The following is a 27,988-nucleotide window of genomic DNA, read 5'->3' on the forward strand; positions in this document are numbered from 1 at the left end:
TGAGAGAGTATCCCTGATAGTATGGATAAATTCAAAACTTGTTTATAGCTTACAAACTAAGACTATATAACATATTAAAAGAATGAAATCAGATATTTAAACTTAATTTCAAAGAGAAAAGTGTTTTAAGAAATCATTGCACAGAAAATGACTTTAGTATCCTTTTAATGCCAACATAAACATTTTCTTGTCACCTAACTAGGTACTGACAGCTGATTCTAGATAGCCAAGTCTTTGATTCTTTATTCACAGAGTCTATCAGTGGCAGAGGCAGGAATGAACCAAAGCTTTACTTTCTAGGAATCTTTCTGCTACCGCATTCTACTATACCATACATACATAACTAATGGATACGTTATTTCCACTTATACCCAGCTACTTGAGTAAATTATTACAAATTCTTTCCTATATAAATACGTAAGAATTTAACTTATTAAAATCATTTACAAGAATCACACTTATTTGTATCTTCCCACAAAGTTAGGTACCATGTTAAGTGTTATATTAACTGAATTGAGGAAACAGAGTTTTTTCCCTTGGGAGCTCACAACTTAAGAAAAGTTATACTGATTTGGACACAATGTCAATGCTGTATGTTATTAGCTAGATCATATTTTAGGCTATAGCAGCCTTTTTTTTTCTCATGTAGGCTCAGAACCAGAAAATCACAAATTTTATTTGTTTTGAACCAACCTACTACTAAGGACTCCTGCCCCAAATAATTCTAGTTCTAAACATGTATATTCCTTTTCCTCTTCACATAAAAGCAGACAATATTTTTCAGAGTTTATATTTTGACATATTAATAAAAAACTTTCAGCATTTCCACATCGGTAAGTCTAACAGTCAGTTCCTCATCCTTGTCTTACTCAAAACTATCGACAGCATTTAACAAGACTGATCATCCTTCTCTCCTTGAAACACTCTACAATTGGCTTCCAGGATACCACTCTCCCTTGGTATCTCACTGGCACTCCTCAGTATCCTGTGCTGGTTCCTTCCCATCTTCGCAATCTCCAAACATAAGAAATTCCCAGGACTCACATCTCTTCTCTGTCGTACTCACTTTCAAGTAGGGACTCGATGATTTCGCCCAGTCCCATTATTTTAATGCTACCTACACGCTCTCAATGCTCAAATACCATCTCCAACCTGGATGTTTTTCCTTAACTCCAGAGATCTGTATATCCAGTTGCCTATTTGGCATCTCTACTTGGATATGTAACAAGCACCTCAAATTAAAATGACTTAAGTTGAACTCCTGAATGTGTTCCATCTTCTCAATCTTCTTCTCCATCTCAATAAATGGCAAGTGCATCCTTTCAAATGCTCAGGCCAAAACCGTGGAGGCTTCCTTGACTTTTCTTTCACTCAATCTGACATCCAATCCATCAGAAAACACCATTGCTCTACCTACCAAGAATCCAACCACTTCATACTACCTCCGCATTTAAAAGCCCCCATCACCTCTTGCCTGGACTGTAGCCTTCTGGCCTCCTACGTTCCATCTTTACCCCCTTAACAGACTGTTCTCTTAGCAATCACTGTGATCCATTTAACTGTTAAGCCTGATTATGTCACTCTTTTACTTTAAAAAATCTGATGGTTTCCCAGGCTCTTACTCTGACCTTCAAGAGCCCTTTCATGCTCTAGTCCTTTCTCTCTCTATATAGTCCTTTCTCCCAAATATCCACATTGCTTGCTCCCTACTTAAATATCTCATTCTTGACTACAACATATAAAATAAAAATATCTCTTTCCTATTCTTCTTCCTCTGCTTTATTTTTCTTCACAGCACTCACTACCTGGCAAAAAATATACTTAATGATTGATTTTGTTTATTGTCTCCCTGTCTCCCAAGAATGTGAGCTCTCTGAAAGCAAGGACTTCTGATTGATTGGTTTACAGCTGTATATTCAGAGCCTAGAACCTGGCCAATACTAGATGCCCATTAAGTATTTAACACATAAATGAAAGAACAAATGAAAAAACCCAGATAATAGTTTTTTAGAATTCCTTCCTCTTTAGTAAATATAAATGATTAGTTTCAAAATACCTTTTATACCTCAATAAAACAAAAACTAAAATGAAAAATATAGAAGGCACAATATAGAATTGTGTCATTTCCCACACCTATCAAGAGTTACCACTACAATAACAAGATACAAAGGATTTCATTGAGTGATATTATGACATATACTATTCAACTTAAGATACTTTTGTTTATTTTAAGATTGCTTCTGTCACAGCTGTTTGTCAACTTGTTTGGGGAACAGAAACAGAGGAAACAGAAAGGCAGGAAATTTTAATAAATTTTTTTCATATAATTGAAAACAATTATCCTAAAATATCTTTTATACCCTGCAAGTACTGACTTGAAAAGATTACTTTTTGTCTCACATTTCTAATCCATTTATTACTATTCCCTAGAATTAAGGAAACATTCTAATTACGAATTCAAAAACTTCTGTCCAAACTTTGGACCTGAAAGGAAATACTACCAAGAAAACCCCAAGGGAGATGTGAGGAAAGAGAAAACAGTGAGTGTTTTTTACATAAAAAGGACACTATCATCATCTAAATAAACTTTTATCTAGTTCTCACTGGGCACCTGAATTAATGATGCCATGCATAAAAGATAAAATTAAACTAGCAACATATTGTACTAATAAGTAAGCAAAGCAGACTAATGCAAAAGGAGAAAAAGAACAATGCTGAATTACAATGAACTGATATGCTCAATTTTTAAAAAATGAAAACATTCCAATTCATGTATTCCTTAATTTTTTTTATCCTATAACAGCAAGTAGAAATCTCTGGGAAACCTAACAAAATAGTAACATTAGCTGAAACCTGCTTGACACACAAAGGGAGCAACATACTGAAATCCACAGCTTGCTGTTTCCTTTATGTAAGGGGAACAAAGTCTCATAAATGGAACACTCTTAGTCTTTTGGTGTTAACTAGCCCCTAATCATAAGTCACTGGCTTCATGTTGGTTTATCCTCTCAGTTTTTAACCTTCCACTGATTATATCAAATCTCTACTGTCCATATTATACATGAGGCCTAAGGTTTAAATAAACTTAGCCTTTTCTCATGCCATTCTCAAGTCACTAAAGTTCCAAACACTTCTCCCCTCTACCCACTAGAGTTCTGTATTGCATTCTCCTTTGTGTTCACTGTCTTCAGGCTCAGTCATTTTCCCATGTGTCCTCACAATGTAAGACTCTTACACTCCAGAGCTGCCAATCAATCAATTCTTAACATCTTAACAACTTGGGTCACAAGTCCCACTTTTGGAGCTGAGCTTGCTGATAATTTCTCCTTTGACCATCCCAGCATTTCTTAAACCGATTACCTCTTCACAGTTTTAATTTTAAATCCTAAACAATAATCCAATCACTACACCAAGTTTTAGCTTTTTCTATTTCTTTTCCCTCTGGCTTCCTCGAATGATCAATTCCCAAGCGTCTCAAACTCCGTGTTACTTCTTATTGTGCCCAATCCCCACAACTCTTACCATATTCTTAACCTTCACTAAGCTATTACATAAGATTCCAAATTCATCTCCCTAACTCTAAATTCTAAACAGCAACCCCTTCTCCATCCCAACCAGTGATGCCAGACTAAGCATCTTCAGGCTAAATCACTGATTTGAAGCCACTCCCCTACTCAACACACACACAAATAAGTACACATACATATACCTACACATATGTATAAACACACATTAAGTTTCTCCATAATCAGGCTCCAATCTATCTTTTCCATGTTTACCTTTTGCACCCTTAATACACTCTCCATTCCAGTCTTACCATACTATTGACACAGTAGGCTTAAAATGCTTTCATATAACCATATCTTTGCTCGGACTGCTCCTTCTGTGGGGATGATCTTTTCCTCCTCTCCACATTTACTCCCTAGTCTCCCTGGCCATACCCTGTATACACTATCCTCATCAGTATTCTATTTCCTGAACAGAAGGTACTGCTTCCTGTGTCCATACCTATACTCTTGCTGTTTGCTCCTCTGCTTGTACGTCTTCCCCGTTCACATCTGTTCCTTTTCCAAGTACCACCTTTCCAGATGAACCCATAAACATCTCTTGAGACTTCTGGGAATCACTTTTGCCAGAAAGTCTTTCCTACATTCTTCTGATTAGGCTAGGTATCTAGCCTCCTCCTCCTGGGAGGAGCTCTTATGAATGTCTGTCACTATATAACATGAATTTTAAAAAAATTACTGGTTTTATTTTAAGTTCCTAGGTAAATCTTTACACCTCAAATTCTTGTTAACTTTCACAACAGCAGTATACTTGTCTTTTATATATTCTCTCTGTTCCTTTTAGGATCTGTGTTTTTCTTATTTCTTTAGTAAATCTGTAATAACATTGTTGGGTGTCAAAAAATTAAGCACATCTATTCTGCATCCTGAACAACTCAATACTAAAGCAACTGAATGTTGCAGAGCAAGTTGGGCATCCACCCGAGTGATCGTGGGAGGTGACAAATCAAAATGTCCCACAGCAGAAAGAGTCATAGCCCAAGCAGATTAAAGAGGTATAAGTATAGAAGACCCACTGCATCTTGGATTGCAGAGCCTGGGTGAGATGTGAAAGACAATCCCACAAGAGGCAGCTCAGTATAGGGTATCAGAGCCTGAGCAGGACAGGGTGGATATCAACATGTACGGGTAACACACAAGAGGTATTAGAGTTCAAGTGAGGTGGGGATGGGTATCCTCATAGGGAGATGGCTCAGCATGGAGAATCAGAGTCTTATTGGGACAAGAAGAGCATCCACAGGTGGTGACAAACCAGTGTGCGATACTGGAATCTAAGAATGGTGAGGAACATGTCTACATGGAGGGGTGGGTGGTTAAGGGGTAGGTGGCATGGCATGGAAAGTTACGAGTCCAAGCAAGGTGAAGAGGTCATCTATGCAGAGTGGTCTGACAGGGGGAGTCAAAGTCTGGGTGAGGTGGGGGGTGGAGGTTTGGGAGGACTTCCAAACATGGAGGCCTGTCAGCACAGGATGTCAAAGCCAAGTGAAGGTGACATCAGAGAAAACAGTACAGTAAGTAACTCTGAAAATTCTCTCCTCCATAAAAACAGCAAGAAAAATGACAAAAACAGTTGGAATAAACTCTATCAGAACTCTCAAAATTAGCCAAGAGCTTGTACCCAGGATGCATTTACAAAAAGGAAGAAAGGATCTCAGTAAGAACAACAAGCTTTGTGACATTTTAACTTGCCCTAGTCCCTTCCCCTGCTCTCCAAATCCATGACAGCCTTGAAAAATTACAGTCCACATTCCCAGCTCAGCTTAGCAGACACCAGACGGAACAGAACAAAGCTGGAGCTCATTCAAAGCTTCATTCACCAACAACCCCTCCGAATTATCACTATTTGACCTGTCTGGTGGCTCCTGGAAAGACCCCATTTGCAACACTATCTGTATTTGACTTAACTCAGAACTTACTCAGTGCAAAAGACCTTTTCCCCAAGAGGACGTTTGTTGAAAACAATTACAGGCGAGTATTTTATCCTCACAGTTGCTTAAGGCAGTGAACAACAGTTGGGACAAACAGACTAATCAAAAAGATTGAAAGGAATATCTCAGAATGAGATATCATAGGAACTTTGAAAAGCTCCCACGTTCCTGGGAATCTAGAAGCTTATGTACACACTTAATGCTATGTGCATGGCTAGAGCTGTGTGTACACTCAGCAAGACCTGAGAAGGCCCTAAGGTATCACTTTTGACAAACTAACTTTGGAGCTGTGTACAAGCAGAAAGCAACAGCTAAGGCAGTTAACTGCCTGGATGAGTGCTGAAGGTATGCCCTAATACACACAGAGGTCTTTGGCAAAGACTGGGAGATTTACTGGTTGCAGGCATTTAAAGAAATCTCTGCCCAATCATTAGCCAACCACTAAGCTAACCAAATAGTGACTTCACTGGCCACATGAAACAGAATTAGTTCACAAAGTTACTACACCACCAGCAACCACAATAAGCAGGAACAATAAACACCCCCAGAAAGGGGGCAAAATCTAATTTCCATAATTGCCACATTTTGTTATTTAAAGTGTCCGTTATTTGGACATTTTTATGCTATCTAAGATGCTCACGTTATTTAAATGTACATTTAGTATTTTAAATGTCCATAGTTTTTCAATAAAAAATTACAAGATAGGCAAAGAAATAAGAAAGAATGGCCCAAACACAGGAAGAAAAGCAAACAACAGAAACTGTCCCTAAGGAAATTCAGATGTTGGACTTACTAGACAATGACTTTAAGCCAGCTATTTTAAATATGAGCTAAAAGAAAACATGTCTATAGAACTAAAAGAAGGCAAGAGAAAAATGTCTCACCAAACAGAGAATGTGAATAAAGAGAAAAAAAGTTACTAAAAATATTAAATTCTAGGGCTTCCCTGGTGGCGCAGTGGTTGAGAGTCCACCTGCCAATGCAGGGGACATGGGTTCGTGCCCTGGTCCGGGAAGATCCCACATGCCGCGGAGTGGCTGGGCCCGTGAGCCATGGCCGCTGAGCCTGCGCGTCCGGAGCCTGTGCTCCTCAGCAGGAGAGGCCACAATAGTGAGAGGCCTGCGTACTGCAAAAAAACACACAAAAAAACAAAAAAACAAAAAATAAAATTCTAGAGTTCAAAGTACAATAACTTTGAACTCTAGAAATGAAAAATTCTCTAGAAAGGTTCAACAGCTGATATAAGCAAGCAGAAGAAACAATGAACTCAAAATAGGTCAACTGATATTATCCATTGAGGAATAGAAAGAAAAAAGACAGAAGAAATAGAAAGAAAAAAGAATGAAGAAAAATACACAGAGCATCAGAGATCTGCGCACACCATCAAGTGAACATTTTAAATAACAATACACATAAATAGAGTCCTGGAAGGAGACGAGAGAAGGTGGCAGAAATACTGGAAGAAGTAAGGGCCAAAAATTTCCTTCCAAGTTTTGAAGAAAAACATTAATCTACACCTCCAAGAAGCTGAACAAACTCCAAGCAGAATAAACTTAAAGAGATCTACACATAGGCACATCCTTACCAACTGCTAAATGACAAAGACAAAAAAAATAAATCTTGAAAGCAGCAAGAGAAGCAACTCATCATGTATGAGACATAAGAAGATTAACAGTCACTTCCACAAGTCATTTCTTTTCAGAAAATATGGAGGCCAAAGGCAGTGGGAAGACATATTCAAAGTTCTGAAAGGAAAACCAAATAAACAAAAAATGTCAAGAATTCTATATGCAGCAAAACTACCCTTCAATAAAGGTAAAATTAAAACATTCCCAGATAAGCAAAAACTAAAAGAATTTGTTGCAGACCTGCCCTACAAGAAGTGCTAATGTGAGTCCTTCACGCTGAAATGGATGGGCACTAGACAATAACTCGAATACAAATAAAGAAAGAGCACTGGCAAAAGTAACTACAAAAATAAATATAAAAGACACTATAAATGTATTTCTTGCCTATAGCTTTTTTCTCCTATCCAATTTAAGAGAACTGCACAAAGCAGTAATTATAAATGTGTTGATGGGCACACAATGTACAAAGATGTAATTCTGTATGACAGTAACAGCAAAAGGTGGTGGGGGGGAGTGGAGCTAGCTATATAGGCACAATGTTTAAGTAGACTGTTGAAATTAACGTGGTTTAATCCAAACTAGATTCTTATGACTTAATATGTTAATTGTAGGACAGCCACTAAAAAATGACAAAAGAATTTTAAAAGTACTCTAAAAAATATCTAACACAGAAGAAGACAGTGATGGAGGAAAAGAGAAACAAAAAACATGTGACACACAGAAAACAAAGTAGCAGGGTGCAAATTCTACCTTATCAATAACTAAATGTAAATAGATAATATTAAACCCTCAATTTAAAAGCCATTAGTTCGTAGAATGGATTAAAAAAAAAGTGATCCAACTGTATGCTGTCTACAAGGGATAACAGTTTAGATTAAAACACATGAATAGACTGAAAGTAAAATGATGAAAAAAGGTATACCACACCAATACTAACCAGACAAAACAGACTTTAAGACAAAAATTATTACTAAAGACAAGGGACATTTTATAACAATAGAAGGGTAAATCCATCAAGCAGATAAAACAATTACAAACACATATGCACCTAACAGAGCATCAAAATATATTAAATGAAAACTCACAGAATTGAAGGGAAAAAACAGATGATTCAACAATAATAGTGACTTCAATACCCTACTTTCAATACTGGGTAGAACAACTAGACATATCAACAAGGAATAGAAGACCTGAACAACACTATAAGCCAACTAGGCCTAAGAGACATTTATCAATACTCCACCAAACAACAGCAGAATATTCACACTCTTCTCAAGTGAACAGAAAACACTCTCTAGGACAAACTATATTTTGGAACATAAAACTTTAAGTTTCTGTAAGTAAAATGGAAAATACATTCTCCAACCACAAAGTAATAAAATTAAAAATCAACAAAAGAAATCTGAAAAATTCACAAATATGTAGAAATTAAAAACCACATTCCTAAAATAATCTATGAAGAAACCACAAAGGGAATTAGAATCCCAAGCAGATGAGAAGAGTGTCCACACAAGAGGGTGTCCAATTCCCTAGCAAAGGAAGTCAGAGCCCCTGTAAGCCAAGGAAGGTGTTACTAGAAGTGGCCTGATGTGGACTATCAAACCTGAGCCAGGTAAGGAGAATACATAGCTCTGCAGACCCAGGTATTTGGCAGACATTTTCTTAAAAATGAAGCAAGTGAGCCCATCACTTCACATAAAACAACTGAGAATATTTGTTGCCAATGACAAAATTAGAGTTAAAACAAAAATCAGAACTTTGGAAAACACGTATCTTCTTATCATGAGCTTGAAAAGCTACTCAGTATTTAAAGACTTTTCTTTCTTTTATTTTTTTTGTGGTACACGGGCCTCTCACTGTTGTGGCCTCTCCCATTGCGGAGCACAGGCTCCAAACGCACAGGCTCAGCGGCCATGGCTCACGGGCCCAGCCGCTCCGCAGCATGTGGGATCCTCCCGGACCGGGGCACGAACCTGCGTCCCCTGCATCGGCAGGCGAACTCTCAACCACTGCGCCACCAGGGAAGCCCTTTGAAGACTTTTCTGATGAGATCAGTGGCATTATTAACAAATGTGGATGTTTAAAATATTGTACTATAAAGTGTGCCAACATTTAGGAAATCTACATAACTCAATAAAACAGTATTTTCCAGTTGACTAATTTATGATGATTCGAAAATCACAAATGGGTAACAGAGCCACTCAAATTACAAGACAAATGAATGAGCCATATTTTAATGGAATGAAAAGTCCACAGGTTGGCACTGGAAAAGCTGAACATCCATAGGCCAAAAGGAAAAGAAAAGAGGAGAGGAGAGAGAGGACAGGTGAGGAGGAGGAGGAGGAGGAGGAGGAAGGGAGGAGGGAGGGAGGAAGGAGAAAAATAAAAAAAGAACCTAAATCTCACACTGTACAAAAATTAATTCAATTAATTTAAAATTAATTAAATAAAAGCTAACTCAAAATTATGATATTTTTAGATATAAAATGTAAACCTATAAAACTTGGAGAAGTAAAGAAATGAGAAAATCTTTGGGACCTAGAGCCAGGTGAAGATCTCACAGGCATGACACCAAAAGTACAACCCATAAAAGAAAAAGATTGATAAACTGAACTTCATTAAAAATTTAAAATTTTGCACTGCAAAAGACCCTGTTAAGAGGATGGAAAGACAAGCTATGGGAGAAAATATTTGAAAACCTCATATTCAACAAAGGTCTTACATCTAAACACATAAAGAACTCTCAAAACTCAATTTAGAAAAACAACCCAACTGGGAAATGGGCAAAAGAGAGGTGTAAACATTTCACCAAAGAGCAGATACATATGGCAAATAGCACAAGTAAGGTGTTCAACATCATTAGCTATTAGGGAAATGAAAATTAAAACCACAATGAAATATTACTACACTCTGTCAGAGCACCTTAAATAAATAAAAAATAGTAATAACATTAAATGCGGACAAGAATGCAGAGAAGCCAAATATCTTATATACTGCTGGTGGGAAGGTAAAACAGAGGTGAATACAAAAATTCTGAAAAAATAGTTTAGTGATTACTTATAAGTTATAAGTAATTAGTTATAACGTGTAACTAATATGTATATGGTACATATACCTACCATATAATCCAGCATTTCACTCTTTGGCATTTACCTCAGAAAAATGAAAACTTGTGCTCACACAAAAAACCTGTACACTGGGACTTCCCTGGCAGTCCAGTGATTAAGACTCTGCACTCCCCAGTGTTTAAGAATCTGCCTGCCAATGCAGGGGACATGGGTTCGAGCCCTGGTCTGGAAAGATCCCACATGCCACAGAAGCAACTAAGCCCATGCGCCACAACTACTGAGCCCGCGCGCCTAGAGCCCATGCTCAACAAGAAAAGCCACCGCAATGAGAAGCCCGTGCACCTCAATGAAGCGTAGCCCCAGCTCACCGCAACTAGAGAAAGCCCGCACGCAGCAACAAAGACCAAATGCAACCAAAATTATAAATAAATAAATACTCCACGCTCCCAATGCAGGGGGCCTGGGTTCAATCTCTGGTCAGGGAACTAGATCCCACGTGCCGCAACTAAAAGATCCCACGTGCCGCAACTAAAAGATCCCACGTGCCACAACTAAACATCTCACGTGCTGCAACTAAAGATTCCACATGCCGCAACTAAATATCTTGCATGCCACAACTAAAGATCCTGCACGCAGCAATGAAGATCCTGCACAGAGCAACGAAGAACCGGTGTGCTGCAACTAAGACCCTGCACAGCCAAATAAATAAATAATATATTTTTTAAAAAACCCTGTACACCAATGTTCATACCATTTATTTGTAATCCCCCCACCCACCCAAAAAAGGAATCAATCCAAAAGTCCTTTGGTGAGTGAATGGTTAAACTCTGGTACATTCACACAAGGTAACACTACTCAGCAAAAAAAGGAATGAGCTACTGATATATGCAACAACCTGGCTGGATCTCAAGGCTATTAAGTTTAATGAAAAGGTCAATCTGAAAAGTTTACATACTTTATAATTCAATTTATGCAACATTGTTTGAACTGATGAAACTATACAGATGGAGAATGGAACAGGAATTTTCAGGGGATAAGGACAAGGTAGGGAGGGAGAGTTCCTTTGAGGTGATGAAACCATTCCATATCTTAACTGTGAACCTATACATGGGATAAAAACATGCAGAATCATAGACACACACAAAAACACCTAAAAAAAAGGCAAAAAACCGAATATGGTCTTATAGTCCCATATAGTATCAATGTCAATCTCCTGGTTTTCATATTGTACTCCAATTATATAAGATGCTAACATTAAGGGATGCTAAGTGAAGTGTTATTTTTGCAACTTCCTATGAGTCTATCATTATTTCTAAATAAAAAGTTAGGGGGAAAAAGTTCATTAATATAGGTTTAAATTCTACATTGCAGTTAATCTTCAAGAAGTTATTTATCACTGCCATTTTAAACTAGTTATCATTGAATATCTTCAATTATCTGAAAAGGATATTAAAATATTCCAACTACATATATGTTTGAGGACTGATTTTCTTCATATTCTTCAGCCAAAATAACATATTGCAACTGATTGAAACAATTATGAGAATTCAGCCATTATCTGTTAAGGAAGACATTAAGGAAATTTGCAAAAAATGTGAAACAAATCCACCTGTTTTGAAAAGTAGTTATTTTTCATAGAAGTTTTTATTTATATTACATGTAATATGTCTTTTAAAAATTAATTTTTAAATTCCTTAATTTTAATTTCTAATATAGTAAATATGAGTAAATATAACCGTTATATAAATAAGTTCTAAAGTTCCAAATAATTTTTTAAGACTGTAAAGTTGTTCTTAGGCCAAAAGGATAGAGAACTGCTGCTAAAATACTCAGGGATGATGGAGCATCAGATGAACACCTTACTCTCAATTAATTTGGGAAAAAGCAGGTTATTTTACTGAACTCCAAACTTCTAAGTTTGTGAACATTTAACAACTTTTAAAATGTTAATTAGAAATAATAGAAACAAAAGAACATGCTACAGACTAGGAACAGATCTTTGTAACTCATTTCTAAAAAAGGATTTGAGTCTAGAAAACATAAAAAACTTAGCAGATTTCTAAGAAAAGGCAAATACTGCACTAAGAAGTGGGCAGGCAATTCACAGGAGATATTTAAAAGTCCATTAAATACTCAATAGCACTAATAATTAGAGAAATATGAAAAGCTATAACTGCCATCAGGTTAGCAGGTGAAAAAGTCTGCTAAAACCAACATGGGAGAAAGTGGAGCTGTGAGAACTCACACTCTGCTGGTAAAAGTATCAATTGTCAAAACGACTTTGGAGAGTAACATGGCAAAAATTTGATGAATTAGAAAATGTCCAGGTAAACCCATTTGATCTATCAATTCTACTTCTAGGTATTTACAGTATGAAAACTTCTGTATTTGCACAAGGAGCCACTGCGGCAAGGTTATACTACCCAATGGAAAAATAAATCACTACACCTAAAGGAAGCAACAGAAACAGATCTCAGAAGAGATGGTAAACAATAAAAACAAGACAAAAAACAGAAAATTCCTTCCAGAATTAGCTCAAGATAGCAGAGTAGAAGGATGTGCACTCACCCTTTTTTATGAGAACACCAGAATCACAACTAACTGTTGAACAACCATCCACAAAAAAAAATGCTAGAACCTACCAAAAAAGATACCCTACATCCAAAGACAAAGAATAAGCCACAACAAGACAGTAGGAGGGGTGCAACTGCGATGAAATCAAATCCCATACCCATGGGTGGGCAACCCACAAACTGGAAAACAATTATTCTACAGAAGTTCTCCCACTGGACTGAAAGATCTGAGCCCCATGTCAGGCTTCCCAGTTGCCTGGGGGTCTGGCAATGGGAGGAGTCCCCGCCAGAGAATCTGGCTTTGAAGACCAGCAGGATTTGATCACAGGACTTCCACAGGACTGGGGAAAACAGAAACTCCACTCCTGGAGGGCACACACAAAGTCTCGTGTGAACCAGGACCCAGGGGAAAAAAGCAGTGACCTCTTAAGAGACTGGGCCAGACCTAACTGCTAGTATTGGAGGATCTCCTGCAGAGGCAGAGGGTGGTTGTGGCTCACTGTGGGGACAAAGACACTGGCAGCAGTAGTTCTGGGAAGTACTCATTGGCTTGAGACCCTCACCTCCCGGAGGCCACCATGAGCCCCACCAAACAGCCTGTAGGCACCAGTGCTGGGTCGCCTCAGGCCAAACAACCAACAGGGAGGGAACACAGCCACACCCATCAGCAGACAAGTGGGTTAAAGTTTTACTGAGCACAGCCCTACCCACCAGAGGGACAAGACCCAGGCTCCACCCACCACCCCTTCCTCCCAGTCAGGAAGCTTGCACAAACCTCTTAGATAGCTTCATCCACCAGAGGACACACAGCAGAAGCAAGAAGAACTACAATCCTGCAGCCAGGGGAACAAAAACCACAATTATAGAAAGTTAGACAAAATGAAACAGTAGAGGAATATGTCCCACATGAAGGAACAAGATAAAACCCCAGAAAAACAACTAAGTGAAGTGGAGATAGGCAACCTTCCAGAAAAAGAATTCAGAATAATGATAGTGAAGATGATCCAGAAGCTTGGGAAAAAAATGGAGGCAAGGATCAAGAAGATGCAAGAAATGTTTAACAAAGACCTAAAAGAACAAAAGAACAGATGAACAATACAGTAACCGAAGTGAAAAATACACTAGAAGGTATCAATAGCAGAATAACTGAGGCAGAAAAATGGATAAGTGACCTGGAAGACACAATGGTAGAAATCACTGCTGAACAGAATAAAGAAAATACAATGAAAAGAAATGAAGAATATCTAAGAGACCTCTGGGACAACATTAAAACACACCAACATTTACATTATAGGGGTCCCAGAAGGGGAAGAGTGAGAGAAAGGACCTGAAAATATATTTGAAGACGTAACAGCTGAAAACATCTCTAATATGGGGAAGGAAACAGTCACCCAAGTCCAGGAAGCACAGACAGTACCAGGCAGGATAAACCCAAGGAGGAACATGCCAAGACACATAGTAATCTAAATGACAAAAATTAAAGACAAAATATATTAAAAGCAACAGGGGAAAACAACAAATAAGACACAAGGGAATTCCCATAAGGTTATCAGCTGATTTCTCAGCATAAACTCTGCAGGGCTGAAGGGAGTGGTACAATATATTTAAAGTGATGAAAGGGAAGAAGCTACAAGCAGAATACTCTATGTAGCAAGGCTCTCATTCAGATTTGACAGAGAAATCAAAAGCTTTACAGACAAGCAAAAACTGAGAAAATTCAGCATTACCAGACCAGCTTTGCAATAAATGCTAGACGAACTTCTCTAGGCAGGAAGAGTCCAGCAACTTTAGCAAACCTTGTACATATACAGACTGTTATATCAAAACCTCATGGAAACAGCAAACCCCAAAACTACAACAGATACACACACAAAAGGAGAAAAAGCCACCCAAACACAACACTAAAGATGGTAATCAAACCACAAGAGAAGAAAACAAAAGAGGAAAGGAAGGGGTTTCCCTGGTGGCGCAGTGGTTGAGAGTCCGCCTGCTGATGCAGAGGACATAGGTTCGCGCCCTGGTCTGGGACGATCTCACATGCCGCGGAGCGGCTGGGCCCGTGGGCCGTGGCCACTGGGCCTGCGCGTCCAGAGCCTGTGCTCCACAGCGGGAGGGGCCACAACAGTGAGGGGCCCGTGTACCACAGAAAAAAGAGGAAAGGAAGAAAAAAGACCTACAAAAACAAACCCAAACAATTAAGAATATGGCAATAGGAACATACATATCAATAATTACCTTAAATGTAAACGAATTAAATGCTCCACCCAAAACACAAAGAATAGATACAAAAACAAGACCTGTATATATACTGTCTACAAGAGACCCACTTCAGACCTAGGGACACATACAGACTGAAAGTGAGGGGATGGAAGAAGGTACTATATGCAAATGGAAATCAAAAGAAAGCTAGAATAGCAATACTCATTTCAGACAAAATAGACTTTAAAATAAAGACTGTTAAAGAGACAAAGAAGGATATTACATGATCAAGAGATCAGTCCAACAACAAGATATAACAATTGTATATATATATGCACCCAACATAGGAGCACCTCAACAAATAAGGCAAATACTAACAGCCAAAAAGGGAGAAACCAACAGTAACACAACAATAGTGGGGGACTTTAACAACCCACTTCCATCAATGGACAGATCATGCAGGCAGAAAATCAAATAAGGAAACACAGGCCTTAAACGACACATCAGACCACATGGACTTAATTGATATTTATAGAAGAGCATTCTATCCAAATGCCACAGAATACACGTTCTTCTCCTGTGCACATGGAACATTCTCCAGGACTGACCACATGCTGGGCCACAAAAAGCAAGCCTCAGTAAATTTAAGAAAATTGAAATCATATCAAGCACCTTTTCCAACCTCAATGCTATGAGATTAGAAATAAACTATAAGAAAAATATGTAAAAAGCACAAACATGTGGTGGCTAAACAACATGCAACTAAACAACCGATGGATCACTGAAGAAATCAAAAAATACCTAGAGACAAATGAAAACAAAAGCACAACAATCCAAAACCTATGGGATGCAGCAAAAGCAGTTCTAAGAGGGGAGTTTATAGCAATAAAACCTTACCTCAGGAAACATGAAAAATCTCAAATTAACAACATAAACTTATACCTAAAGCAACTAGAGAAAGAACATCAAAACCTGAAGTTACTAGAAGAAATCATAAAGATCAGAGCAAAAACAAATGAAATAGAGACAAAGAAAACAATAGTAAAGATCAATGAAACTAAAAGCTGGTTCTTTGAAAAGAAAAACAAAATTGATAAACCTTTAGCCAGACTCATCAAGAATAAAAAAGGAAGAGGACTCAAATCAATAAAACTGAAAATGAATAATAAGTTACAACTGACACAACAGAAATGCAAAGGACCATAAGAGACTACTACAAGCAACTGTATGCCAATAAAATGGACAACCTGAAAGAAACAGACAACTTCTTAGAAAGGTACAATCTCCCAAGACTGAACCAGGAAGAAATAAAAAATATGAACAGACCAATCACAAGCATAGAAATTGAAAACTGTGATTTAAAAACTTCCAAAAAACGATGTCCAGGACCTGATAGCTTCACAGGTGAATTCTATCAAACATTTAGAGGAGAGCTAACACCTATCCTTCTGAAACTGTTCCGAGGAACGAAAACTCCCAAATTCATTCTATGATGCCACCGTCACCCTGATACCAAAACCAGACAAAGATACCACATGAACAAAAAATTGTAGGCCAGTATCACTGATGAACACAGATGCAAATATCCTCAACAAAATACTAGCAATCCAAATCCAACAATATATTAAAAGGATCATACAACAAGATGAAATGGGATTTATCCCAGGGATGCAGGGATTTTTCAACATCCGCAAATCGATCAGTGTGATACACCACATGAACAAACTGAAGAATAAAAACCATATGATCATCTCAACAGATGCAGGAAAAAGCTTTTGACAAACTTTAGCACCCATTTATGATAAAAACTCTCCAGAAAGTGGGCATAGAGGGGACATACCTCAACATAATAAAGGCCATATATGACAAACCTACAGATAACATCATACTCAACAGTGAAAAGCTAAAAGCATTTCCTCTAAGATCAGGAATAAGACAAGGATGTCCACTCTCACCACTTCTATTCAACACCGTTTAGGAAATCCTAGGTACAGCAATCAGAGAAAAAAAAGGTATCCAAATTGGAAAAGCAGTTAAAACTCTCACTGTTTGCAGATGACATGATACTACACATCGAAAATCCTAAAGATGCTACCACAAAGCTACTGGAGCTCATCAATGAATCTGGCAAAGTTGCAGGTTACAAAACTAATATACAGAAATCTGTTGCATTGCTATACACTAATAATGAAAGATCAGACAGAGTAATTCAAGAAACAATCCCATTCAGACTCTGGGAGGGCTCATGCCAAGGAGTACTTCCCAGAACTGCTGCTGCCAGTGTCCTTGTCCCCATGGTGAAACAGAGCCACCTCCCGCCTCTGCAGGAGACCCTCGAACACTAGCAGTGAATATAAATTATATTTAATAAGGAACATTAAAGACAAGGGGAAGATGGCGGAAGAGTAAGATGCAGAGATCACCTTCCTCCCCACAAATACACCAGAAATACATCTACACGTGGAACAACTCCTACAGAACACCTACTGAACGCTGGCAGAAGACCTCAGACCTCCCAAAAGGCAAGAAACTCCCCATGTACCTGGGTAGGGCAAAAGAAAAAAGAATAAACAGAGACAAATGGATAGGGATGGGACCAGCACCAGTGGGAGGGAGCTGTGAAGGAGGAAAGGTTTCCACACACTAGGAAGCCCCTTTGCGGGCGGAGACTGCGAGTGGCGGGGGGGAAGCTTTGGAGCCGCGGAAGAGAACACAGCAACGGGGGTGCGGAGGACAAAGCGGAGAGATTCTCGCACAGAGGATCGGTGCCGACCGGCACTCACCAGCCCGAGAGGCTTGTCTGCTCACCCGCCGGGGCGGGCGGGGCTGGGAGCTGAGGCTCGGGCTTTGGGGTCCGAGCGCAGGGAGAGGACTGAGGTTGGCGGTGTGAACACAGCCTACAGGGGGTTAGTGCATCGTGGCTGGCCAGGAGGCAGTCCGGGAAAAGGTCTGGACCCGCCAAAGAGGCAAGAGATTTTTTCTTCCCTGTTTGTTTCCTGGTGCGTGAGAGGGGACTGGGAGCGCTGCTTAAAGGAGCTCCAGAGACGGGCGCGAGCCGCGGCTATCAGCGCGGACCCCAGAGACAGGCATGAGACGCTAAGGCTGCTGCTGCTGCCACCACCAAGAAGCCTGGGTGCAAGCACAGGTCACTATCCACACCCCCCTTCCGGGGAGCCGCCACTGCCAGGGTCCCGGGATCCAGGGACAACTTCACCGGGAGAACACACGGCGCACCTCACGCTGGTGCAACGTCATGCTGGCCTCTGCTGCCGCAGGCTCGCCCCGCACTCCATGCCACTCCCTCCCCGCCACTGGCCTGAGTGAGCCAGAGTCCCCGAAGCAGCTGCTCCTTTAACCCCGTCCTGTCTGAGCGAAGAACAGACGTCCTCCGGCGACCTACATGCAGAGGCGGGGCCAAATCCAAAGCTGAGCCCCTGGGAGCTGTGAGACCAAAGAAGAGAAAGGGAAATCTCTCCCAGCAGCCTCAGAAGCAGCGGATTAAAGCTCCACAATCAACTTGATGTACCCTGCATCTGTGGAATACATGAATAGACAACGAATCATCCCAAATCGAGGAGGTGGACTTCGAGAACAAGATTTAAGATTTTTTCCCCTTTTCCTCCTTTTGTGAGTGTGTCTGTGTATGCTTCTGTGTGAGATTTTGTCTGTATAGCTTTGCTTCCACCATTTGTTCTAGGGTTCTATCCGTCCGTTTTTTTTTCTTTTTTAAATTTTTTTCTTAATAATTATTTTTTATTTTAATAACTTCATTATATTTTTTCTTACTGTATTTTACTTTATCTTCTTTCTTTTTTTCCTTCCTTTCCTCCTTCCTCCCTCCCTCCCTCCTTCTTTCCTTCCTTCCTTTCTTTCTTTCTTTCTACTAATTCTTTCTTTCTACTTTTTCTCCCTTTTATTCTGAGCCATGTGGATGAAAGGCTCTTGGTGCTGCAGCCAGGAGTCAGTGCTGTGCCTCTGAAGTGGGAGAGCCAACTTCAGGACATTGGTCCACAAGAGACCTCCCAGCTGCACATAATATCAAAGGGCGAAAATCTCCCAGAGATCTCCATCTCAACACCAGCACCCAACTTCACTCAACGACCAGCAAGCTACAGTGCTGGACACCCTATGCCAAACAACTAGCAAGACAGGAGCACAACCCCACCCATTAGCAGAAAGGATGCCTAAAATCATAATAAGTCCACAGACACCCCAAAACACACCACCAGACGTGGACCTGCCCACCAGAAAGACAAGAGCCAGTGTCATCCACCAGAACACAGGCACTAGTCCCCTCCACCCAGAAGCCTACACAACCCACAGAACCAACCTTAGCCACTGGGGACAGACACCAAACACAACAGGAACTACGAACCTGCAGCCTGCAAAAAGGAGACCCCAAATACAGTAAGATAAGCAAAATGAGAAGACAGAAAAACACACAGCAGATGAAGGAGCAAGATAAAAACCCACCAGACCTAACAAATGAAGAGGAAATAGCCAGTCTACCTAAAAAAGAATTCAGAATAATGATAGTAAAGATGATCCAATCTTAGAAATAGAATAGACAAAATGCAAGAAACATTTAACAAGGACCTGGAAGAACTAAAGAGGAAACAAACAATGATGAACAACACAATAAATGAAATTAAAAATACTCTAGATGGGATCAATAGCAGAATAACTGAGGCAGAAAAACGAGTAAGTGACCTGGAAGATAAAATAGTGAAAATAACTACTGCAGAGCAGAATAAAGAAAAAAGAATGAAAAGAACTGAGGACAGTCTCAGAGACCTATGGGACAACTTTAAACGCACCAACATTCGAATTATAGGAGTTCCAGAAGAAGAAGAGAAAAAGAAAGGGACTGAGAAAATATTTGAAGAGCGTATAGTTGAAAACTTCCCTAATACGGGAAAGGAAATAGTTAATCAAGTCCAGGAAGCACAGAGAGTCCCATACAGGATAAACCCAAGGAGAAATACGCCAAGACACATATTAATCAAACTGTCAAAAATTAAATACAAAGAAAACATATTAAAAGCAGCAAGGGAAAAACAACAAATAACACACAAGGGAATCCCCATAAGGTTAACAGCTGATCTTTCAGCAGAAACTCTTCAAGCCAGAAGGGAGTGGCAGGACATACTTAACGTAATGAAGGAGAAAAACCTGCAACCAAGATTACTCTACCCAGCAAGAATCTCATTCAGATTTGATGGAGAAATTAAAACCTTTACAGACAAGCAAAAGCTGAGAGAGTTCAGCACCACCAAACCAGCTTTACAACAAATGCTAAAGGAACTTCTCTAAGCAAGAAACACAAGAGAAGGAAAAGACCTGCAATAACGAACCCAAAACAATTAAGAAAATGGTAATAGGAACATACATATCGATAATTACCTTAAATGCAAATGGACTAAATGCTCCCACCAAAAGACACAGATTGGCTGAATGGATACAAAAACAAGACCCATATATATGCTGTCTACAAGAGACCCACTTCGGACCCAGAGACACATACAGACTGAAAGTAAGGGGATGGAAAAAGATTTTCCATGCAAATGAAAACCAAAAGAAAGCTGGAGTAGCAATTCTCATATCAGACAAAATAGACTTTAAAACAAAGACTATTAGAAGAGACAAAGAAGGACACTGCATAATGATCAAGGGATCGATCCAAGAAGAAGATATAACAATTGTAAATAATTATGCACCCAACATAGGAGCACCTCAATACATAAGGCAAATACTAACAGCCATAAAAGGGGAAATCGACAGTAACACGTTCATAGCAGGGTACTTTAACACCCGACTTTCACCAATGGACAGATCATCCAAAATGAAAATAAATAAGGAAACACAAGCTTTAAATGATACATTAAACAAGATGGACTTAATTGATACTTATAGGACATTCCATCCAAAAACAGCAGAATACACATTTTTCTCAAGTGCTCATGGAACATTCTCCAGGATAGATCATATCTTGGGTCACAAATCAAGCCTTGATAAATTTAAGAAAATTGAAATTGTATCAAATATATTTTCCAACCACAACGCTATGAGACTAGATATTAATTACAGGACAAGATCTGTAAAAAATACAAACACATGGAGGCTAAACAATACACTACTTAATAACGAAGTGATCACTGAAGAAATCAAAGAGGAAATTAAAAAATACCTAGAAACAAATGACAATGGAGACACGATGACCCAAAACCTATGGGATGCAGCAAAAGCAGTTCTAAGAGGGAAGTTTATAGCAATACAATCCTACCTTAAGAAACAGGAAACATCTCGAATAAACAACCTAACCTTGCACCTAAAGCAATTAGAGAAAGAAGGACAAAAAAACTCCAAAGTTAGCAGAAGGAAAGAAATCATAAAAATCAGATCAGAAATAAATGAAAAAGAAATGAAGGAAACAATAGCAAAGATCAATAAAACTAAAAGCTGGTTCTTTGAGAAGATAAACAAAATTGATAAACCATTAGCCAGACTCATCAAGAAAAAAAGGGAGAAGACTCAAATCAATAGAATTAGAAATGAAAAAGGAGAAGTAACACTTGACACTGCAGAAATACAAAAGATCATGAGAGATTACTAGAAGCAACTCTATGCCAATAAAATGGACAACCTGGAAGAAATGGACAAATTCTTAGAAAGGCACAACCTGCCAAGACTTAATCAGGAAGAAATAGAAAATATGAACAGACCAATCACAAGCACTGAAATTGAAACTGTGATTAAAAATCTTCCAACAAACAAAAGCCCAGGACCAGATGGCTTCACAGGCGAAATTCTATCAAACATTTAGAGAAGAGCTAACACCTATCCTTCTCAAACTCTTCCAAAATATAGCAGAGGGAGGAACACACCCAAACTCATTCTACGAGGCCACCATCACCTTGATACCAAAACCAGACAAGGATGTCACATAGAAAGAAAACTACAGGCCAATATCACCGATGAACACATGTGCAAAAATCCTCAACAAAATACTAGCAAACAGAATCCAACAGCACATTAAAAGGATCATACACCATGATCAAGTGGGGTTTATTCCAGGAATGCAAGGATTCTTCAATATACGCAAATCAATCAATGTGATCAACCATATCAACAAATTGAAGGAGAAAAACCATATGATCATCTCAGTAGATGCAGAGAAAGCTTTTGACAAAATTCAACACCCATTTATGATAAAAACCCTGCAGAAAGTAGGCATAGAGGGAACTTTCCTCAACAAAATAAAGGCCATATATGACAAACCCACAGCCAACATCGTCCTCAATGGTGAAAGACTGAAAGCATTTCCACTAAGATCAGGAACAAGACAAGGCTGCCCACTCTCACCACTCTTATTCAACATAGTTTTGGAAGTTTTAGCCACAGCAATCAGAGAAGAAAAGGAAATAAAAGGAATCCAAAATGGAAAAGAAGAAGTAAAGCTGTCACTGTTTGCAGATGACATGATACTATACATAGAGAATCATAAAGATGCTACCAGAAAACTACTAGAGCTAATCAATGAATTTGGTAAAGGAGCAGGATACAAAATTAATGCACAGATATCTCTGGCATTCCTATATACTAATGATGAAAAATCTGAAAGTGAAATCAAGAAAACACTCCCATTTACCATTGCAACAAAAAGAATAAAATATCTAGGAATAAAACTACCTAAGGAGACAAAAGGCCTATATGCAGAAAATTATAAGACACTAATAAAAGAAATTAAAGATGATACAAATAGATGGAAAGACATACTGTGTTCTTGGATTGGAAGAATCAACTTTGTGAAAATGACTCTACTACCCAAAGCAATCTACAGATTCAATGCAATCCCTATCAAACTACCACTGGCATTTTTCACAGAAGTAGAACAAAATATTTCACAATTTGTATGGAAACATAAAAGACCCCAAACAGCCAAAGCAATCCTGAGAACGAAAAACGGAGCTGGAGGAATCAGGCTCCCTGACTTCAGACTATACTACAAAGCTACAGAAATCAAAACAGTATGGTACTGGCACAAAAACAGAAAGATAGATCAATGGAACAGGATAGAAAGCCCAGAGATAAACCCACGCACATACTGTCACCTTATCTTTGATAAAGGAGGCAGAAATGTACAGTGGAGAAAGGACACCCTTTTCAATAAGTGGTGCTGGGAATCCTGGACATGTATATGTAAAAGTATGAGATTAGATCACTCCCTAACACCATCCACAAAAATAATCTCAAAATGGATTAAAGACCTAAATGTAAGGCCAGGAACTATCAAAGTCTTACAGAAAAAAATAGACAGAACACTCTATGACATAAATCACAGCAAGATCCTTTTACACCCACCTCCCAGAGAAATGGAAATAAAAACAAAAATAAACAAATGGGACCTAATGAAACTTAAAAGCTTTTGCACAGCAAAGGAAACCATAAACAAGACGAAAAAATAACCCTCAGAATGGGAGAAAATATTTCTAAATGAAGCAACTGACAATGAATTAATCTCCAAAATTTATAAGCAGCTCAATAACAAAAAAACAAACAACCTAATCCAAAAATGGGCAGAAGACCTAAATAGACATTTCTCCAAAGAAGATATACAGATTGCCAACAAACACATGAAAGAATGCTCAACATCATTAATCATTAGAGAAATGCAAATGAAAACTACAATGAGATATCATCTCACACCAGTCAGAATGGGCATCATCAAAAAATCTAGAAACAATAAATGCTGGAGAGGGTGTGGAGAAAAGGGAACCCTCCTGCACTGCTGGTGGGAATGTAAATTGGTACAGCCACTATGGAGAACAGTATGGAGGTTCCTTAAAAACCTAAAAATAGGGCTTCCCTGGTGGCACAGTGGTTGAGCGTCCACCTGCCAATGCAGGGGACATGGGTTCGTGCCCCGGTCCGGGAAGATCCCACATGCTGTGGAGCAGCTGGGCCCGTGAGCCATGGCCACTGAGCCTGCACGTCCAGAGCCTGTGCTCCGCAATGGGAGAGGGCACGCCAGTGAGAGACCCGCGTACCGCAAAAAAAAAAAAAAAAAAAACTAAAAATAGATCTACCATATGACCCAGCAATCCCACTACTGGGCATATACCCTGAGAATACCATAATTCAAAAATAGTCATGTACCAAAATGTTCATTCCAGCTCTGTTTACAATGGCCCGGAGATGGAAACAACCTAAGTGTCCATCATCAGATGAATGGATAAAGAAGATGTGGCACATATATACAATGCGATATTACTCAGCCATAAAAAGAAACAAAACTGAGCTATTTGTAATGAGGTGGATAGACCTAGAGTCTGTCATACAGAGTGAAGTCAGAAAGAGAAAGACAAATACTGTATACTAACACATATATATGGAATTAAAGAAAAAAAATGTCATGAAGAACCTAGGAGTAAGACAGGAATAAAGACACAGACCTACTAGAGAATGGAATTGAGCATATGGGGAGGGTGAAGGGTAAGCTGGGACAAAGCGAGAGAGAGGCATGGACATATATAGACTACCAAACGTAAGGTAGATAGCCAGTAGGAAGCAGCCGCAAAGCACAGGGAGATCAGCTCGGTGCTTTGTGACCGCCTGGAGGGGTGGCATAGGGAGGATGGGAGGGAGGGAGACGCAAGAGGGAAGAGATATGGGAATATATGTATATGTACAACTGATTCACTTTGTTATAAAGCAGAAACTAATACACCATTGTAAAGCAATTATACTACAATAAAGATTGGAAAAAAAAAAAAAAGAAACACTCCCATTTACCATCACATCAAAAAGAATAAAAAACCTAGGAATAAACTACCTAAGGAGACCAAAGACCTGTACTCCAAAAACTATAAGATGCTGGTGTAAGAAATCAAAGATGACACAGATGGAAAGATATACCATGTTCTTAGACTGGAAGAGTCAGTACTGTCAAAATGACTATACTACGGAAGGTAATCTGCAGATTCAATGAAATCCCTATCAAATGCCATTAGCATTTTTCATAGAAGTAGAACAAAAAAATCTTAAAATTTGTATGGAGACACAAAAGACCTAGAACAGCCAAAACAGTCTTGAAATCGAAAAACGGAGCTGGAGGAATCAGGCTCCCTGACTTCAGACAATACTACAAGGCTATAGTCATCAAAACAGTATGGTACTGGCACAAAAACAGAAATATAGATCACTGGAACAGGATAGAAAGCCCACAGATAAACCCACGCACCTATGGTCAATTAATCTATGACAAAGGAGACAAGACCGTACAATGTGTAAAGACAATTTCTTCAACAAATGTGCTGGGAAAACTGGACAGCTATGTGTAAAAAAATGAAATTAGAAAAATTTTTAACACCATACACAAAAATAAGCTCCAAATGGATTAAAGACCTAAATGTGAGGCTGAACACCATAAAACTCTTAGAGGAAAACACAGGCAGAACACTATCTGACATAAATTGCAGCAATATCTCTTTCGATCCATCTCCCAGAGTAATAGAAACAAAAACAAAAAGAAACAAAGGGGACCTAATTAAACTCAAAAGCTTTTACACAGCAAAGGAAACCATAAATAAAATGAAAAGACAACTCACAGAATGTGAGAAAATATTTGCAAATGATGTGACGGAGGATGGATTAGTCTCCAATATTTACAAACAGCTCGTGTGGCTTAATATCATCAAAACAAGGAATCCAATCAAAAAGTGGGTAGAAGACCTAAATAGACATTTCTCCAAAGAAGATAAACAGATGGCCAAGGGGCACATGAAAAGATGTTCAACATCGCTAATTATCAGAGAAATGCAAGTCAAAACTACATTGAGATACCACCTCACACCAGTCAGAATGGCTATTATCAAAAAATCCACAAACAGTAAATGCTGGAGAGGGTGTGGAGAGAAGGAAACCCTCCTACACTGTTGGTGGGAATGCCAATTGGTACAGCCACTATGGAGAACAGTATGGAGGTTCCTTAAAAACTAAAAACAGAGCTACTATATGATCCTGCAATCCCACTCCTGGGCATATATCCAGAGAAAAACATGGTCCAAAAGGATACATGCACCCTGATGTTCATTACAGCATTGTTTACAACAACCAAGATATGGAAACAACCTAAATGTTCACTGACAGAGGAATGGATAAAGAAAATGTAGTATATATATATACAATGGAATATTACTCAGCCATAAAAAAGAATGAAATAATGTCATTTGCAACAACCTGGATGGACCTAGAGATTATCATACTGAGTGAAGTCAGACAGACAAAGTGAAATATCGTATGATATTGCTTATACGTGGAATCTAAAAAACAGATGCAAATGAACTTATTCACAGAACAGAAACAGACTCACAGACTTAGAGAACAAACTAATGGTTACTGGGGGGAAGGGTGGGGAGAAGGGATAGTTAGGGAGTTTGGGACTGACATGTACACAGTGTTATATTTTAAATGGATAACCAACAAGGTCCTACTATATACAGGGAACTCTGCTCAATATGTACTAACCTAAATGGGGCAAGAATCTGAAAAAGAATAGATACGTGTACATGCATAACTGAATCACTTCACTGTACATGTGAAACTTACACAACATTGTTAATCAACTATACTCCAATATAAAATAAAAAGTTTTTTAAAAAAAGACAAAAAAATGTAAGTTGCAGAATGGTAAAGAATGGTTCCATGTGTATAAAGTTTCAAAACATACAAATTAATGTATATGGCCTGTGATTACATACATACATACATACACAAAGGATTGAGAAACATCAAATTTGGGATGGTGGTTTCTAAGCTGTAGTTCAGGGTAAAGACAAGGTAAGATAGTACGCTAACCCAATGTTTGACAAGTGGATTTCATAGAGTCCAAAGTTATGTTTTCATTTTGAAGCAAATGCTCAAATGAACCTTGAGTTCCTCTCCTGGCTGTTTGAAAGATCTAGAAAGACATCTTCACTAGTTATTAGAAGAATATTTATTTAACAAATACAATGAGAAGTAATGTTTTATCTATCAAATTGATTAAAAAATAAAAAAGAACCATGCTGGTGAGGACACAGAGAAACTTGCACCCTCACAGACTGCTGATGGGCATACAATCCAGTAAAGACTTTCTGAAAATGTGGCGTCTTCATAATATGATTGACTTGGCACTTTTTGTTTGTTTGAAGAAAAATATAAATGTATGTGAGAGTTACACATCTGTGTAGGAACACAGAAAAAAATAAAAGAATATACTCTCAAACTGTTCATTTAAGTGCTTACTCCTCTCTCTGGAAAAAACAATGGAGTTAGAGGTTATGAGAGAGATATAAGAGGAAATGCCAGGGAATGAGGTAAAGAAATGGAAGTTGAGAGCAAATCATAAAGGGCCATAGCTACTGAACTAAGAGAGTTTGGACTCTATCACAAATTCTTCACCTAGGATCTTACAAGCACATGGAGGACAGTGATGAAACAGCTATGCATTCTGAGCCTGACTTATCTGGAAAGGAAGTTATGTGTCTGCATGTGCCACAGTCTAGCAGTACTGAAGGAAGACAGATCTGTCATCAAGACTTCAGCTAAGCCCTTTCCCAAAAAGCTAATCTCCACTCCCTCTGCTTTTACCTGCCCAGTCCTAATGGCGTAAGACTTGTTACCTCAGCTTAGATAGGTTGAGAAGTTTATCAACTACTATCACATGATTATCTTTGATTTCCCAAGTAACCCTCTGTGAAGTAGGCACCCGGAGAGTGTTATTCTCATTAACAGATGAGTTAACCAAGGTTTATGGAAGTTAAATCATTTGCCCAATAGCACGGTGGGAATCTGACAATAACACCACCAGAGGTAGCAGCAGTGCTAAATGCTTTTTAGCTCATAGATCGTTAAGTCCTTGCAACAATTCTGAAGCACATTAAAGTCCATTTATAGATAAGGAAACTAAGGCTCAAGAGCAATCAAACAACTTGTCAAAGACCACATAGACCATAATTGGCAAGTCACAAGACTAACACAGTTCTG

The 27,988-nt window shown here is 38.8% G+C and overlaps 1 protein-coding gene across 4 annotated transcripts in view; it reads right to left on the reverse strand.

The window, feature by feature from the left end:
* Positions 1-27,988, reverse strand: part of SHOC2 (SHOC2 leucine rich repeat scaffold protein) — a 111,310-nt gene that overhangs the window by 56,725 nt on the left and 26,597 nt on the right. The window contains exon 1 of one of the 4 annotated variants that reach the window (XM_030842466.2): positions 13,539-13,604. The exons of the other annotated variants lie outside the window; for them this stretch is intronic. The gene's annotated coding sequence lies outside the window, so the exon portion shown is untranslated. Of the gene's footprint in view, positions 1-13,538; positions 13,605-27,988 lie in introns of those variants that run through there. 4 annotated transcript variants of the gene reach the window in all.

This window comes from Globicephala melas, chromosome 16 (genome assembly GCF_963455315.2).
Source record: "Globicephala melas chromosome 16, mGloMel1.2, whole genome shotgun sequence".
NCBI classification, from domain to species: Eukaryota; Metazoa; Chordata; class Mammalia; order Artiodactyla; family Delphinidae; genus Globicephala; species Globicephala melas.